The sequence below is a fragment of the Zootoca vivipara genome, chromosome 12 (genome assembly GCF_963506605.1).
Source record: "Zootoca vivipara chromosome 12, rZooViv1.1, whole genome shotgun sequence".
In the NCBI taxonomy this organism is placed as follows: domain Eukaryota; kingdom Metazoa; phylum Chordata; class Lepidosauria; order Squamata; family Lacertidae; genus Zootoca; species Zootoca vivipara.
Window position 1 is genome coordinate 38,668,604 of NC_083287.1, and position 19,099 is coordinate 38,687,702.

At 42.5% G+C, this 19,099-nt stretch overlaps 1 protein-coding gene across 2 annotated transcripts in view; it reads left to right on the forward strand.

Moving 5' to 3' along the window:
• Positions 1-2,763: 2,763 nt before the first annotated feature.
• APBB1IP (amyloid beta precursor protein binding family B member 1 interacting protein) overlaps positions 2,764-19,099 on the forward strand; it is a 65,861-nt gene continuing 49,525 nt past the window's right edge. For both annotated transcript variants that reach the window (XM_035129651.2, XM_035129653.2), the window contains exon 1: positions 2,764-3,111. The gene's annotated coding sequence lies outside the window, so the exon portion shown is untranslated. The remainder of the gene's footprint in view (positions 3,112-19,099) is intronic.

The following is a 19,099-nucleotide window of genomic DNA, read 5'->3' on the forward strand; positions in this document are numbered from 1 at the left end:
GTGAGACATTGCTCTCAAAAACAAACAGACAAATAAAGAATGTATCCTCATGACACTGAAGCAAAACCTCTGCACATACACTAAAGAATGAAATATCATTACCCCCTTATTTCTCTCCCCAATTCTCTCCCCCCACCCATACCTCATATAATGATATTGTTTTCCACCACTCCAAGCTCTGAGCGGTGCAAAATTCCAGGGGTTCCAGTTGCTTACCCAGAATGAGGTACAGCAGAGACTGTAGTGTCCTTATGATAAATGGTTTATTTACGCAGATATACAACCAGAGCCTATGATGGAGGAGTTCACAGCATGAACATCCCAAGAGGATCTTGCTTCTCCCTTGGATTTCAGTAGAAATCAGACATGGCTCTGACTACTACTTGCTTCCAGCTTCTTGCTCATATAACTCCACTCTGGTCTTTGTCTTTCTAACTACTGTATCAGCGAGTTGAGGGCAAGTTGATATTGTGTGTCTAGGCATGCCTACTTTGGTGTCTGCTACCCTCTCCTTACCCTTGCCGCATAATTCCTCTGAACTGAGCTGTTGAAAAATGGTCCTTCAGCATGTAGCAATCTGTGCAAATAGGTACACTTGCATTGTTTGAGCAGCTGGGAACAAAATGGCTAGGTTGTGCTAGGGGAGTGGGGAGCAAGCGAAAGTAAGGGTGCAATGATAGGGACCACTCACTGAAACATTATCACACATATGATTACACACAAACAAACACACACACCAAAAAATGTGTCAATGAGCTTCCACAGCTGCAGTGACTATGAATGTGTAACAGGTTATTTTTAGTTAATGGATTTTCCATGGTAAGAGGAAATCTGGATTAAGTGTAACAAAAAGTATAGGCTTGAATTTTGATGATAGCATCATGTGGACAGTGTTAAATATTTGAGTGCATGAACAATACCAATTCCACAATAAACCTCTATCTGGAAGCACCTTAGGAGGTGTTCAAAGATATTCTGCATACAGTACCTTGATTTCCAGAGGCAAGCCCCCTGAAAGTTTTTGTGCTAAGGTTGGATGAATGAAAGCCAGTTGGCAGAATTTAATTTGAGCCATGTTAAGAGGAAGTTCATTTGAACTTCCCACTGTGTAACTGAAACTCATTGTTTTCATCTGGATTTTTTTCAATACTTCCATGTTTCCAGGCAAGCTTAAGCTCAGCCCAGCACTTCTCTTTTTATAAATCTGCTATTGCCTGCTTCACTGGATTAAAAAGTAGAGCTGAATGTAAAAGGAAACTTATCTGCACAGAGCAGTTTGAGCGTGGCATTACATTTAAAGTGGGCCACTACCAGCCCATGCTTGTGTTCACAAATAATCCATGGCCGGGGTCACCTCACAGTTGCATGTGTGGGAGGCGGGTGGCGCTGTGGTCTAAACCACAGAGCCTAAGGCTTGCCGATCAGAAAGTCAGCAGTTCGAATCCCCGTGACGGGGTGAGCTCCTGTTGCTCGGTCCCTGCTCCTGCCAACCTAGCAGTTCAAAAGCACGTCAAAGTGCAAGTAGATAAATAGGTACCGCTCCAGCGGGAAAGTAAACGGCGTTTCTGTTCGCTGCTTTGGTTTCGCCAGAAGCGGCTTAGTCATGCTGGCCACATGACCCAGAAGCTGTCTGTGGACAAACGCCGGCTCCCTCGGCCTATAGAGATGAGCGCCGCAACCCCAGTGTCGTCCACGACCTCGACTGGACCTAATGGTCAGGGGTACCTTCACCTTTACACTGCATGTGTAAGAAACAACACCCACTTTGAAACATGATGCTCACTGTATGCAAGAATTTGTAAGTTCCCCACATCCACATACATGGGGAATCCCCTTTAGAGAACAAAAAAAATCCCTCCAGGTTTCTGTTAATGTTACTGGAACACATCTGAGATATTAAAAATGCTAAAGAAGAAGAAAAAATCGGGGTAGTTTCCCCTATATGTCAAACGCTGCTTATCCTTCTGGCAGGCAGAGGTGTGTGCGTGACTGTATATGATAGAAGGAGAGATATGGAGATGGAAGACTAGAGACGCATGATTCCCTCCAGCATTTTGCAGATGGAAATTGGGTATTTGCATCACTTATTCTAATAGAGCAGGTGATGCAAGAATAACTAACTCCCCTGCCTGTGCATCACCCCACCCCAATATATGGTTGCTGGTTCTTCTCCCTCAAATATAGATTGTAAATTGACCGGTTTCCTTATAAAAAATTAATGGAATGTTTAGTCTTGCAATGGAGCTGGCTGTAGTGTTAATAAGAGTTGCAACGTGAATGCACTTACATCAATGTGCACTGGAATATACATCTATATTCCCACTCAGATGTTTAATTTTTGGGGGTCCAGGATAGAAGTTAAACCGAAATACTGAGTTTATGCTAAAAATAGGTTGTGTGAATAGATCCTGTGCAAACATCTCAAAACAGCTAAAATTATGCTTAGACATCTTCCAGACCCCCAACCCCTATGCTTGCCTCTTTCAGCAATCCGTTCATGAGGAGGGCAGGTAGAATTCAAACAAAACAGGGAGAGAGAAAACAAAATTGGGCAACAAGTTACAAGCAGCCAGGCATGGAGTTATTTGGGCGAAGGTTACTTTTCACCCAGCGCTGTTGAGAACAGCGCTTCCCCCTCACAATCCACATGCACCCGTGAGCCCTTTTGAACACCTGACATCCAGGAAGGAAGCAATAATAAAACACGGTTGAGTCTTGGCAGTGGTGTTTTTTGTTTTTGAAGGGTGACTGCTGCCTGCTTCCTGAGAATGTTCCTCCTTCACCCCCTTCTTCTTTCGTTTTAGAGAAGGGTGCCTTCCCCTCCTTTCGTTCCACGAGTCGCCCAGGGAAATTTCCCTTCACCTCGGAGCCCAGCCCTTACTCTCCGCCTCGTGCTTGTGAGAGGCCCAGCAGCGCCCACTTGGCCGCCCCGGCGCCACTTCCTTCGCCGGAGAGGAACTCGCTCGAGCTGAGCAGAGGCGCGCTCGCCCCACGGGTTGCCTGCTTGCCTTGCCTGCGCTGCGTGGGTCACCCGTGTGGGTCCTGCGTGCGCGCTTCCTTGACCCCTCTCGCCTCGCCTGGACGCCGGGCAGGCCAAAGCCAGCAGCAAAGGTAAACCTCGGGGGTCTTGCTGGGCTTCTGTGGGGTGCATAGACTGTAACTGCATCTCCCCCTCCTGTCGCAGGAAGCGGGTTGGGTTGGGGGGGTGAACCCCTTATTAGGAGGGGGGAACATAAATGTTATTAGGCGTGGGGTCAAGAAGGAAGCTAAGAAGACTTCTCCCTAAACCAGTGGTTCCCAAACTTTTTTTTGGCCATGCCCCACCTAAGCACCTCTAAAATCCTGATTCCCCCCCTCTGTTTTATTGTATTTTTAATATTTTATTGGAAGCTGCCCAGAGTAGCTGGGGAATCCCAGATGGGCAGGGTGTGTGTGTGTGTAAATAATAATTACAACTGTAACATATAATTCTTATTATTCAAAAAGTGAACTCCTATTCACGTGGAGGAAGCCTAAAAGGTCATTAACTGTTAATAACTCATTCTCGAATTGCCCCACTTAAAAATCAAATTGCACCCCCTGTGGGGCAAAGGCAGCTGGACCTACCGTAACAGGCAAAGAAGCTCTTTCCCTCCCCAGAAAAAAAAAGGATTTGAGTGAGGAAGAGCAGGAAATTAAAAGTCAGAAAGAGTTCATGGCCACCCCCCTGTGGGTTTCCACCTTTCTTTGGGGGGAACAGGGGTTCATATACAAGATAATGCTCCAAGGGTAATTTTCTCTCCCTTATCTTTGGCTAGAGATGAAAATGAGCATTTTCCAGGATCTGGACCATTCACTGAACAACAACACGATCATACTATTTATTTATTTTTTAAATTGAATATGTATGAAAAATACACACCAAAAGCAATGACAGTCTTTTTTTAAAAAAGTCCACTCCTTTCCCTAGGTCCACTGAAGAAACTTTATTGTAGGATAGAAATGACTTTTTCTTTATCTGTGTCTTATAGTGTGGTGGGCAAGGCACTATGTCCAGAGAATATCAGTAATATCAGTAACAGTATGCGGCTGCTTTTTACTTTAATAGGATTGTGTGGTCAGGTGGGTTTTCATTGATTTGGGGCATTGCAGGTCACCTTTTGAGGCTTGGGACAGACTATATAACATGTTTTAAACCAGGGCCGGCTCTACGTAGACCCCCGGTGGCGCAGGGTACCATGGCGCCGGCCCGCCAGGAGGGCGCCGTGAGCTGCACCCGCCCGCTGGCCGACCGGTCCGCTGCGTGCGGCGCCCACCTGCCCACCGCCCTGGGAAACGGGGCGGAAGGGCGCCGGAGAGATCCAGCGCACCATGGCGACAGGGGCGCTTAAGACGGCCCTGTTTTAAACAAATAGATTTCTGAACATGTCTTGAATGTTTTTCCTCAAGTGGACAGGGACAGTTTTTCTTTACCCATCCTTTTCCCTACTCTCCCCCCCCCCCCGCCTCCTGCAAACTGTGATACTGGCTTTCAATCAGCATCGCTAAGTGTCTCTGATTTTAAAAATTGAGTTCTGCTTAAGAATCTAATTTGAAAGGTGTTTGGGTATATAGGTGGAGAAGGGTTGAAAAGGCGGCTCAGTTTCCCCATAACAACCTCTCTTCTGTGGCCGGTTTGTAAAGATTTTGTATGCTCCTTCTCTACCCCTCCCAGCATTCTCAGTTCTCTACAGTGGTTTTGCCAGCTCTGCAAAACTTCCTGCCACAGAAATTTGCAATCGCTGACAGAGGCCGGAATAGCAAACTTTCTTGCAACACAGGGGGAAGAACCACAATGTTGACTTACCACACCTAAGGTTGTTGTTGTTTTTTTAAATAAAAAAAGCTGTGTAAAAAAGAACAAGCAGAGTTTTCTTATTATAAAGTGTTATAAGAAAAATACTGCTCCTTTTCCCTTATGGGGTATCCAAAGAGCCCGTATAGAGTCCTTAAGTAGGTCCCCTATCGGAAGGAGAACCAACCAGAGAATATTGAGAAGTAAGGCAGCTAGTAAGCCTGAATCTTTATTAATTGTTGCAACAGGGTGCTCACAGCCACAGGCAGGAGGCAGGAGGGACCCCAAACAATGCTGTGCAAGTCCTTAGATAGACTTTTGAAATTGCCCACCCTGTAGCTCAAGACCACCCCCCAAAACATCACACATACATCACAGACGGAGGTGGGCTACAGCACAAATACATCACAGGGGGCGGTCTGCAACAGAAATCCTGTCTGGCAGGATACTGATAATGGTCACTTGATTGCTTTACCTGGGCAGCCTGGCCATTCCTTTTGAGATGCCAAATACTTACCGTAGTTCCTGAATCCAGGTCACAGACTCACCCTATTCATGCACAAATACACCCATAAGACAGGGTTTGTGAGCAAAAAGGGGAGGCTTTTCCCATTTCCTTCCTCACTGCCGAGAATATTTGAGGTCGCTGGAAGAGTCAAAATGACTACAGGATTGCTTTCCTGTACTATTTCAGACATGTGGTTTATATACTTATGTACTGCATGTTTTTGCCTTGTAGATTTATGAACATATGATTTATATATATGTGAGACCTTAGAATTCCTATAACAAAAGGGACATAAAAATAAAAAATATGCCTATGAGGGCATAAGAGTTGTTCTCTTATTTCAGATCACCACAGAAACACTGAATTCAAGAGAACAGCTACTTCTGCTCTACCCTGTCTCCATCTATATATATAAAAATGTAAAAGGGGCATGTGGGTGGGTCTCCACTTTTCTCCGAAACCAATTGACCAATTGTGTTCAAATTTGGACACAACGTCCCATGGGAATGTCCGAAGGATCTAATAAAGTTTCCTAAGCCAAATGTCACACCTGGGCCACGTAAAAAAAACCAAAACCCGTGTTCAAGAACTCACAACTTGGTAGATAAATAGGTAGATATTTAGGGGGAAGGTAAACGGCGTTTCCGTGTGCTGCTCTGGTTCACCAGAAGCAGCTTTGTCATGCTGGCCTGGAAGCTGTACGCTGGCTCCCTCGGCCAATAATGCGAGGTGAGCGCTGCAACCCCAGAGTCGGTCACGACTGGACCTAATGGTCAGGGGCCCCTTTACCTTTACCTTTATTTTTCTATAAGATTGCTAACTCCAAAGAACAATATTTTCATACTCCTTTTCCACGAGGCATGGATTGTATTGGATTTAGAATGAAAAAGCATAAGCAACACTTGTGGCCTCAAAATAAAAAAAAATTCCTTCAGTAGCACCTTAAAGACCAACTAAGTTTTTATTTTGGTATGAGCTTTCGTGTGCATGCACACTTCATCAGATATACGTATACGGATTTTTTTTTATTAATTTTTTTACTCAGACCAACACGGCTACCTACCTGTAACTTGTGGCCTCAGTACAATTGAGCAAAGATATTGCAAAACCTCGGTTGCTTATTTCCTGCTTTGTCAGCGTTGAACATTATCCTGGAGCAGAAAAGAAAGAAACTGGATTCTGTATTTTTCTCAAAAACTGCACTCACATCCGGAGGCTTTCAGAGCTGAATAGCCATCAGGCATTGAGAACGTGTTACAAAGTACACTAAGGACAAATAGGCAGAAGTTTCACCACACTTGCTGGGAATATATACTGAAGTTTTTCCAAAATAGCTAGCTTCCATTTTGCACTTTTTGCAGGCCAGATGTGATGTGCACATGCCTCAGTCTATGCTTGTCTTTATGGCTTCTAAGAACTGTCTCAGACTAGAGGTGTCTGCTTCTCTCTCTCCACAAATTTCCCCTCTAGTTGCTAGTCCTGACCGTGTACAGTGGTACCTCTACTTACAAATAACTCTACTTACGAATGTTTCTACTTATGAATGGAGCTCTGTCCGCCATCTTGGATGTGGTTTAGATAGGATTTTTTCTACTTACGAATTTTTAGTTAGGGTCGCTTCGACTTACGAATGTTTTCTCCCAATGCATTCCTATGGGATTCGACTTACAATTTTTTTCGACTTACGAATGTGCGTTCGGAACGCATTAAATTCGTAAGTAGAGGTACCAGTACCACTGTACTATAGCCTTGGACCAGAACTGCAGGAAGCCTGGGTCAGTTAATATCATTGCCCAGGATCAGTATTCCATGCATTCCAGATACATGTTGTTGCTGCTTTGCAGTGATATGAAAATTGATGTTCAAAATACTATTAAATAATTGCCTACCTGGTGCTTGTATGAGGATGCCTTCCTTATTTAACTTTTCTGGAGATTTACGTGGTTTCCAGTTCCTCCTACCTTATTAGAATTGGAGCAGAGGAACCAGTTTAAATAACCCCACACCCTTTTCACCTTTAGAAAAAGGAATGAGGTGGGGGATTTTTAGGACTTAAGATACATGTACCTAACTTAATTTTTGTGTGTTGGCATTCATCTGTCTCAAGAAACAATGGAAGAGTGCGCCTTTGGGGTAATTCAGAGTCACTACTTTGTTGAAAAGGGACTACTTTGTTGAAAAGGGTGGTGCTGTGGGTTAAACCACAGAGCCTAGGGCTTGCCGATCAGAAGGTCAGCGGTTCAAATCCCCGCAACTCCCGTTGCTCAGTCCCAGCTACTGCCAACCCTGCAGTTCGAAAGCATGTCAAAGTGCAAGTAGATATTTAGGTACCGCTACGGCAGGAAGGTAAACAGCATTTCCGTGTGCTGCTCTGGTTCGCCAGAAGCGGCTTAGTCATGCTGGCCACATGACCTGGAAGCTGTACTCCGGCTCCCTCAGCCAATAATGCGAGATGAGCACCGCAACCCCAGAGTCAGTCACGATTGGACCTAATGGTCAGGGGTCCCTTTACCTTTTACCTTACTTTGTTGAAAGTAGAACTGATGTATATTCAGTGCACTCCTTTCTAATTAAACTTACGAGGTTTACAGTATTAAATGTTATCTTTCTTACTGCATGTAGGAAAGTGTGTTGAGAACTGCACTCTCAAAAACTATTATACCCATGAACAGAGCTACTTGTGTCAAGCAGTATTTATTATTTATTTGTTCGTTGCATTTTCAGTCCACTCTTCCTCCCCAAAGAGCTCAGGGTCATGTAAAGAGCCTCCCCACCACCACCAACATTTTATTTTCACAACAACATTGTGAGGTCTGTTGGTCTGACAGCTAGAGATTGGCCCGAGGCCACCCAGTGAACTTCATGGCTCAGTGGGGATGTGAGTTTGAGCCTTCCCTTTTAGGTCAACACTCTAATAACTAGAATAATAAACCATAGGACTTCTAATGTCTTGATGCATTTTGAACAAGAAAATCTGGCATTAGGTGAAGACTCTCTGTTTCTGTCTTGCACAAAGCTTCAGCAGGCTTCAGAACTGCAAACTACCGTAGTCTGATGTTGCTTTTTACATTATCGTGTGTTTTATTGTATGCATTTAAAATTCATTTTTGCTGCCAGTTACCCCGAGAACCTGATTCTAGGGAGGCTTATTGATGCCTCAAACCCACAGGATCATAGTGGTGATACAGGGGGTGGTTAGCGGTTTGTTTTGTTCTTGTTTTTATTATATATTTTGTGCTTTTTATCATGTATTTTTCTGTTGGGAACTGCCCTGAGATCTACAGGTGAAGGGCGGTAAACATATTTTAACAACAACAACAACAACATTTCTAATTTAGCCTTTGTGCTTTTCTGTGTTTTCCTGTGTTACCAAGCAAAAATAAAATTAAAAACAACATCCTTTTCTGTAAGGCGAAAAGCTCCATTTTCACATGTAAATTTTGACATGTACCAGTGGTTTTTGATTTTTCAGTTGCATGCAAAACTCAACAAAAATTTAAAAGGTGGGTTATTGTTAGGGGAAGGAAGAGTCTTGCTTGGCAGAATGTACCGGTGTTTCCGGTGTGTGTGTGTGTGTGTGTTTCTGACAGAACAGCAGACTTGAAAAGATATGCAAATTGTGCAATAACTATATAGAAAAATATAAATATGTAGAAAACAAAAGGAGACAACTTGTTTGACCTTGATAGTCTGACTATTGCATTGGATACAGACAAGGCCATATTCTAGTGCAGCTAAGAAATATGACCATCAATATACAGTACAGAACAGTTATTGAGTTTAAAAAAAAAAGCATGTAACTATGTTGTAAATTGGATTGTCTTTCCTCTTCTGCTAAGCATATACTGTGTCAGGTTAATTTCCATTAATAAAGATAAAATGGGCCACATTTCAAAATGTTATGACTTTAGCATTGACTTCACTCTCACCCTATGACAGCATTAAGCAAAAATACTTTGTTGCATCAATTTGTAGAAGCAGCTTCTTATCATAAGGAATGATTATTTAAGGGAAAATAATTTCATTACTTATGAATAATATCAGTAATGTCCATATTTTAGTGTGCATTGCTTCTTTTTAGCTTTTTATTCTATTACATTCATTATTCGATTCAAGCAGGCCTTTCATATTCTGTAATCTGCATTTGCAATGTAATTGACAAATCCACTTGCTATCGTTTTCTCTTGGCAGAGCAGTAAAATTTAATACTGTCCTGTTCCTCTTACCTTTTTTAGGGGGGGGGTTATATGCTTTTAATTTGTATTTATTGCCTAGTAAAGACTGGGTTTGGGGTTGGTATGCTGGCCTAGCTATTTGACCTCTTACATTCCTTAAATCAGAAGAACATCTGATCCTGACCAATGTCCAATGATTTATTTAGCAAACAGACACTTCCAACAAATTTTTATCACAATTGTTTTCGTGGATCAGTGAAAGGCTCTTCAGATCAAAAATCATAGCATTGTGTGGTGCTTTCTTTGAGTGTACAAATTGCTTCAACATACATTATTTCAATAACCTTACAATTCTTAGGTGAAGGCCATAGTTCAATGGAAGAGCCTATGTATGTGTGTCATTGATGTGTCTCCTTCACTGTAAAATCCATTTCCCAGTGCACATGACCACGAATCCGAAAATACAACCACAACATGAAAATACAACTAAAAACGAATTGCGCCACCTTGGCTTGCTCATATTCTATAGACGTAGCCTCTGTACCTTTAATAAGTGCACAAATTAACAGATGACTTTTCCTTGGCATGGAAGTGTTATCTTTAAACTGGCCCTCATTTATATTTCTAAGACCCACCCCATTTTTGTGAGTATAAGCTTTAGGTTTTTTTAAAAACTGTTTTTAACATTGTGTTTTAACCTGCGCTGGTTACGTAGAGTGAAGGGCAGGTAATAAATTCATAATTAATTGCAGCAATAGCTGCACTTACTGATTTTTACTACATTAGTGCACCCTAAAGATAAGTTGCTCAAGGGGATCTTTGCTGTGTGTGTTTTCTTTCAGGAGATGGCTTTAAAGAAGGATTAAGGAAATTCATGGAGGATAAGGCTACCAGAGAGTATTAACCATGATAGCTGCCAGGGGCGGACCTTGGTAACAGGGTGCCTTGTGCAAGGCCCAAATTTGATGCCCCCTCCCAGCCAACAACTGCCTTCCCAAAGCCGGCTAAGCAAGGTGCCAGGCTTTAAGGAAGGAGGCATGAAGACTCGGGCAAGGTCCTAGAGCCCTCCCACCTCCTGGGAAGGGGCTGACTAGGCTTTGGGAAAGAGGAGGGTGGGCTAGAGGATCCTGTCAGAACCCTCACTCCTCCTCCCCATTGCCAGTGGTTACTAGGCTTTGGGAATGAGGCAGGAAGGCATCTTGGCTTGGCCCTTTTGGGGGGGAAACTGGTTGCACTGCCCTAAATCTGCCTCTGTAGCTGTCCAAGGTCAGAGGCGGCATGCTAAGTGACGGAAAACAATAGCTAGAGATGGCTGTTTCTGCCTTCACGTCCTGCTTGCGGGCTTCCCCTAGGCATCTGTTTAGAAATGTGGGAAATCTTATGCTGGGCTAAATAGGCATTTGTTCTGATCCAGGCAGGCTCTTGTTATGTAATGTGCGAGTCTAGGATTTAAAGGCAGGTGATTGCATTCCCTGGATGTTTTGATGAGGCAGGGAAGTTAAAGAACTAAATTCCACTCATGAAACATATGTCCTCACAAGTTAACCAGAACTACATGTATGCATATTGGAAAACAGTGCAGTTCTTATAATCTGTACTAGATGACTTCCTACAGAATATGTACCAACATTTTTAGATATTTGGATTTTTGATCTTTTGTACAACAATGTGAAATGGCAGGTTTGTGTGGATCACAGCATAGGATGGGGAATGGTCATTTGAGAGTGACTTTAACAGATTGGATTTTAAAAAAAATTCTTACCATTTCTAGTTAGCATACTTTTCCTGCTACCGCCTCAGTCCCCCCACCTAGTGATAGAATTTTGACTGAGGTTGAGTCAGTTCTTGGCTCCCTAGTATCAGGTAAAATATTTTCTAATTTCTGTGAACTAAACATAGGGCCTTATTCCTGTTCTCCCAATGACAACCGATGGAGATTTTTGAGGAGCCTCATATTGCTTAATCAATTAAACTTTTTTTTCCTGACTTCAGTTTTCTCTTCAAGGCAATTTCTCAGAAATATAAGAATCTTGCCAGTTCAATCTGTCATGCTAGTTTAGACAAATCACTACTGAGGTCTACTGATAGGTCATGCTATGGAAAAGCATTGCAATTTTAAAGAGTCATCATATGATCAGCCAGGCACCCAGATCTTTCCGTGTTCTGAATACATTAGCAATAGCTATTCCAGAATGGTTGCTAAGGACTGTACATTGATTGACCTTATTTCTGTAGCCCCATGACCAAGCAAGAGAACAAGTCAGTTACACTTGAAAGCAGACTTATCTCTGAAGAATCTCACAATTAGAATGTCCAACAATAATATAGTATGTATTCAAAATAAAAATAAAAAATCCTTCCAGTAGCATCTTAGAGACCAACTAAGTTTGTCATAGGTATGAGCTTTCGTGTGCATGCACACTTCTTCAGATAGTATGTATTAATATTTATATTAAGATGGAGAGAATCTTCTGTCCTAGAGATCTCCCTGCGACATGTTTTATAAGGGGTAGTGCATTTGGTTATATTCAGCAATTTTGTTTTATTTTTTACCAGTCCATGGGTGTCTCATCACAAGGAAAAACACATGATGTGAACTTTCACATAGGAAGTTGCCTCATACCGAGTCACTCTATTGGTCTGTCTTGCCTGGCATTGTGTAGCTGTCTAGGATACTAGACCAGGGGTCAGCAAATTTTTCAGCAAGGGGCCGGTCCACTGTCCCTCAGACCTTGTGGGGGGGCGGACTATATTTTGAAAAATAATAATAACAAATTCCTATGCCCCACAAATAACCCAGAGATGCATTTTAAATAAAAGGACACATTATACTCATGCAAAAACACCAGGTAGGCCCCACAAATAACCCAGAGATGCATTTTAAATAAAAGGACACATTCTACTCATGTAAAAACATGCTGATTCCGAGACCTTCCGTGGGCCGGATTTAGAAGGCGATTGGGCTGCATTCGGCCCCCGGGCCTTAGTTTGGGGGACCCCTGTACTAGACAATGGTCTTTGCTATCCCCTTCTACCCAGTCTTTTTTAATGGGAGATGCTTTGGGTTGAACCTTCCTTTAGCATGTAAAGCAGATGCCCCAGCAAGATTTCCGTGATTGTCACAGCTCTAAAAAGTGCTGTGGACACTTTGAGGCCGGGGAGTGGTGCCTAAATATAAGTCACAAAGGGAGATGCTGTGGGTCAGCTGGTGGTGGTGATGATGATTTGCATTTGTCATTCACTTCATTACAAAGAGTCTCAAAGCAACGTAGCAACGAAATAAAACAACAGACAGACAAAATAAAATAAAAGCCATTAAAAATGATGTGCCATACAAGGAGTGCCAAAGTTCTTCTGGTTTGCACAGTATGATGCAATTTTAGGCACACACACAACCAAAAAGAAAATAATTTTGTAAAATGGGCCTAAAGTTGACTTGTTTTGTGTTCCTGTGGAATAGATACAAGTGGCTTTAATGAAGGTAATCACCAGTCATTGTGATTCTTCCTGACTGCAAAACGAATTTGTGCCTGACCTACGCAGTTCACCATGCTGAGGATGTGTGCTTTATACTTTCACCCAAGGACAGTTGCATAAAAGGGCTCCCCTCCCCCAGCTCCATTTGCCATCCCTCCCCTTCCTTCTGTCAGATCTCAGGGAATAAAGGCTGCATTTCAAGATAAAACTGTGCACTGTTTAGTGCACCGGTGAGGATTGAGGCTCCCTGCAGGGAGAACTGATGAGAGCAGTTAACTAACCGTTGATCCAGTAAGCCGCAGGAGGGGTGTGGGAGGATCCTGTCTACCAATCAAAGAGAGAGGCATAACTTTTTAATGGTTAAACAACAACAATGTGAACTTTTACTTCAAAGAGAGAGGATAAACATCTTAGAAGGAGAATCTTTTTTTGTTTTTGTTTTGCCTTCTTTAGTCCATGGGCTAGAAGCAAACTCTGGGAAGTGGCAGATGGAAGGACGTTGCTTTGAACACATAGCTCTGCAATCCTAAAGAGGCAACCCCTTAATCTGCATCTACTTTGATTAGATTACACAGACAAGAGGTAAACCCGAAATTTGCCATTGGTTAAAATTGTGAGGGAAGTGCTCTAGAGTAAGCAGTGTATTTTAAAACAACTTTATACTGTAAACCACCCTGTGAGCTTAGGGTGATGGGCAGTATATAGGTTGGTTGGTTGATTGATTGATTGATTGAATAAATAAATGGTTATTAGCTGTAAGTGAAAACAGTGGATAGGCACTTACTTTTGCACCCGGATTTTTTCTGTAACAACTTGCACACCATTTAGATGGCAAGAGAGTTACTAAAGCAGCCCATGAACACGTGGAGTGCAAGAGCAGGGATAAAGGAATAGCAAATAAGTTGCCTTCCAAATGCTGTGGACTCCAACTAGGACCCCAACTACCATCAGCCCCAGCCAACATGGCAATGGTCAGGGATGATGGGAATTGTAGTCCATAATGTTGGGAGGCTATTTCTGCCTTGCGTGATTTCTGATTGTGAAAAAACAGCTATGCATTGTCTTCCTGAGTGGTTGTTTCCTCCCTGAACTGTTTACTTTATATATATACAGGTATGGTTCATTTTAAATATAGGTATTGCTAATTAAACTTAACTGAAGGTGTTCCTATAGTCCTTCCCCCACCCCTATTGTACAGGAAGCACACAGAAATGTTAAACCAGATGTTGGGGCAAGCCTGTTGTTTTACAGCACTGACTGCAGAGGTGCTTTGTGCTGCAATTGTATGCTGCACTGCTCTGAATTAGAATACCCCCCAGACCAAAGGCAACTGTTCCTTTAAGATAGTTGAATATGGCAAAATTTCAGTGCAGAAACTGCTGAATATTCTCTCCCATGCCTCTCTTATCAGTCACGTGCAGGCCTCCTGAATAATAAGATTTAGGGGTTTTTTTGCTCAGTTAATCCCATGTAGAGCTAATTAATAATTTTGCTATGCTGTTCCTGCTGGGGCAAAACAGCTACAGCTGCAATATCAGGAGCTAACTGCATGTTATGTGTAAACTGGTATAATAGAGTAATCTGAAAAGAAAACAGCTTTGGTGCCTGTAATTTTGAGTGGATAAGCACTAAGGGGGAGTAGTTGTTATCCCTTTTTCTGTTCCCTCTTTCTCCTTTTCAATTTGCCATCTGCTTTCCTTTAAAGGGGGGGAGGTTTTGGGGCTGCATATAACACATGACATTTAGTTACCCCCCTCAGCACAGGTGATATTTGCAAATGAATTGAATAGTTTTGCTAATGCTTAAATAACAGTTAAGGAAGAAAAATCAATATTCAATAATGAGGCTTCCTGTATATCTGTTACGGAGCATTATCAATAATTGTGTACCCGTTAAAAAGTTTCATAGTTTGTATTCTTATTAATGTGTGGGGAATATAGCCAAGGGTCATTTACTGCAAGGCCACACAGATAGTCTTTGCTTTATGTTTATTGAACACTGGGCATTTTAATAATTTGTTGTTGTTTTTTGTTAAGCCAGTGACATCTCTTTCCATTTCATTCTATGCAAGAACTTTTATGATTTTTTAAAAATAAATTGGATGAATCTGCTTGGTAAATAGTGGCAGTTAAATTAAGCTCCCTGTCTCCCTTTTAAAATTAGTTGCTTTACAGCACAACCCTCCGCATGTTTACTCAGAAGTAAGTCCCATTGTGTTCATTGGGACTTAGTTTGTGTTTGTAAGTGTTTGTAAGTGTTTATAAGTTTGCAGCATTACTAAGCTAGATAACTGCATATCTTACACTTTATGTTGGTCTGTTCATTTTAAGCCGGCTAAGGTTTTCTTTTATGTCACTTGCTATAATAAATTAAATGTGTGTAGGGGGACATATCAGGTTCAGGCAGTTACTGCATGACCAGCAGCTTCATCCATGTGCTTTGGTGTTCAAATAAATTCTTGCAACACATTTCAAATGCAATGTTGTAGAAAGTTTCCTTTGGGATTCCCACCCCCCTTTTACATGGAGACAAAGTCCATGTAGGGTGGAAGGAGAGGGGAGCAGCCCTTTTCCCCCTGCTCCTTAACACTTCACAACTACCCTGTTTCTCATATTTTAAGACATACCCATAAAATAAGCCATAGCAGGATTTTTAAGCATTCAAGGAATATAAGCCATACCCCGAAAATAAGACATAGTGATAGGCGCAGCAGCAATGCCGGCCGTGGCAGGATGAGGAGGAAAAAAATAAGACATCCCTTGAAAATAAGCCATAGTGTGTTTTTTTGAGGAAAAAATAAATATAAGACGTGTCTTATAATATGAGAAACACGGTATAGGTCATACTTTTGGCCGTGTCAATTAATTGTATTCGTAGTATAAAACTGTGTGTCAATAATCATTCACCTGTGCTGTGAATCTGCCTATTCTTAAGAATGGCTAGACTCCTGGTTTCCCCCAATCCCAGTGTGCCACATCGGCAGGTGGGTGGTGCCCCATTGCCTGTCAATCACCTGATATTACTTTGGTACCAGAAGACCAGTTTTTCCTTTGAACCATTGCAAGCTGTGGTGCATAGGAACAGCCTAGCCAAGTAAGGCTTGACGTTGCCACCTATCAGCTGATAGAAAGTGACTCCAAGCCTGCTTCCTGCAGGGATCCTCTGTGTGACCAAGTTCCCCACAAGGCTTGAAGTGATAAGAGGTGACTTTAAGCCCATTGGAGTTGGCCATATCCCCACTTTGGGCAGGGGTCAGCTGTATTGTCTTGTTCCCCAGTCGTTCAGCCAATCCCATCTCCATGTCAGTCAGCTGATCAGCAGGACAGGAAGCCCCCCTTTGCCAATGCACAATTTGGAGCACACTTCAAGGTTGACACCTGTGTACTGACAGGCCGTGTCCCTAGCTGCCCCAGTCCTAATACAGTGGTACCTCTGTTAAGAACCTAATTGGTTCCGGAGGTCCGTTCGTAACCTGAAACCGTTCTTAACCTGAGGTACCACTTTAGCTAATGGGGCCTCTTGCTGCCGCTGCATTGCCAGGGCACGATTTCTCTTCTCATCCTGAGGTAAAGTTCTTAACCCGAGGTACTACTTCTGGGCTAGCGGAGTCTGTAACCCGAAGTGTTTGTAACCCAAGGTACCACTGCATCACATATGACATCAGGGTGTGGGGCAGGTGGGGAAATGGCCTCACGGGCTAAATAGGACTCATGCTGGACCTATTTAGGATAGCAGGCCAGGTATTTCCCACCCTTATGGGATAAAAGTTAATGTGGAAAAGAGTCATCTTTTCTGCCTCCATTAGAAGCATCTTCCTTGATGTGGCTGTATTATTATTACTACTACTTTTTTCATACCCTTTTGTTTAAATAAAAGCAGTCTGATATGCACTGTTCTTGCACCACCTCTATTCATTTTGAAAAAGTATTCCCTCCTCTGTTTTCTCAGGCTTTCTGTCAAAATTTAAAATGACCTTTTGTTTTTCCTGTTAAGAATTGTTCAAAGATTTAAACCTGTATACTCATTAACAGTCAGAAAGTTGAGTCACTGAGATACTTAGTAGAGAACCACTTCCTTTTTTTAAAGACACTTCTGCACATTAGTGAAATAATGTGTCGGCTTCAGCTGTAGCAGCAGTTGCGACTGTTACTGGTCTGGGATTGCTTGATCCCATTACATCAGGCATTGGTAACTTCAAGAATGGATTACTGCATTGCATTCTATGTGGGGCTTCCCTTGTGGTTGAGCCGGAAACTGTAGCTAGTGCAGAATGCTGCAGCACAATTGCTGACAAGAATCAGATTCTGTCAACATATTCCACCTCTGCTCAGAGATCTGAACTGGGTGCTGACCTGTTACTGGTCCAGGTTCAAAGTGTTGTTATTGGTACAGTGGAACCTCGGTTTATGGATTTTTGGTTTACGAACGCCGCGGACCCATCTGGAACGGATTAATTCACTTTCCATTACTTTCAATGGGAAAGTTCGCTTCAGTTTATGAACAGACTTCCGGAACCAATTACACCCATGCTTTGGGTTAAGTACGCTTCAGGTTGAGTACTCCGCGGACCCGTCTGGAATGGATTAATCCACTTTCCATTACTTTCAATGGGAAAGTTTGCCTCAGTTTATGAACGCTTCAGTTTATGAACAGACTTCCGGAACCAATTGTGTTCATAAACCGAGGTACCACTGTATATAAAAACCTCAATAGCTTGAGACCAGTTTACTTGAATGATCACCTTTGACCCAGATGTGCCCACTTTACCACTTTTGTCAAGTCTACCCAGACATGCAATTTTATTATGCATACTTGTTTTTAAATTACAGTAATATTAGTGGCATTACTAATGTTTTTGATAATTGTGTGTGTGTGTGTGTGCTCTTTTTAAAAATATTGATTTTATCTATAATTTGGTGGCTATTCACACTATTTTATGTAAACTGCTTTTAAGATCTTCCATTTTAGAATTAAACAGTCTACAAATTCTGTTAAATAAATAGATGGGTTTTTGTTTTTAATAGAACACAGTGTGGTTCTAGGGTCAGGTTTCAACTATCACTCTTGAAATTGCCACTCCCAGTGCTGCTCATTGGGTATTACACTGCAACTCAGATTTTGAAATATTTTCCTAGCTCTGTCAACAATCCAGAATTCTTCCTGGCAGTAATGTTCAGAAAGAAGAAAAAAACCCTCCTTCCTGTATGTGTGAAAGCAGCCTTTTAGAACGGAGCTGCCTGGACAGAGCAAGTTTATTCTTACTATTCAGCAGGGATTAGCCTCGAAGCTAAAAGCAACTTCCATCAGCCCCAGTGAGCATGGCCAACGATGAGGGATGGTGGGAGCTACTCAACAATGGCTGGATGGGCACAGGTTTCCCCATCTGTACTGTGGTAGAATCAACACTGTTGGAGGGTGAAAGATTTCAAAATAGAATGCAACCCGCTTGAATGAAGGAAAATGTGGCATATGCCTATCCATTGTCAACAGCACCCCAACATGAGACAAAAACAGCTCCCCAACACCACCACTGCACCCATCTACAATGCAGATTGGGTGTGTAATAGACCATGGCATTGCGCAAATTGGGTGGCTCGCTGTTGAGAAACCGATTTGCATTCATGCTAATGTAGCCATTGTACTGTAATGGCAGACAAGAGTACTTCAGTAATACTACTAAGGGCTCATCCAGGGAGACCTCATGTTGAGGATCAAGAGCAGTTTCAGCGCTTACTGATCTCCCACAGGGTAAATATTCAGGATGCTTCAGTCCATAATGGTTGCTGGTGATCACCATTGTTAATAAAGACTGCAGCAGGACTAGCTGTTTGGCTCTCTCCATACTAATAGCATGGCTTCTCTGGGGACAAGGTACTTTTCTGTTCCCACACTCCTTGTAGTATGCTGCGATGCCAGATCAGAAGGACTGGGAGCTGTTTTCTAGATGAACCTTTGCTTTCTTGCATCTTGTCTCCCATCAAGCAGATTAAAAAAGGAAACTGTACTGTACCATGTTCCCTCCCTGCCCCGACCTGCTGCTGCTGCTGCTTCACAGCTCCAGTTCATCAGATTTATCTAATTCCTTCAATGGAACAGCGGCATAATACACAGCATTAGTCTTGTAAG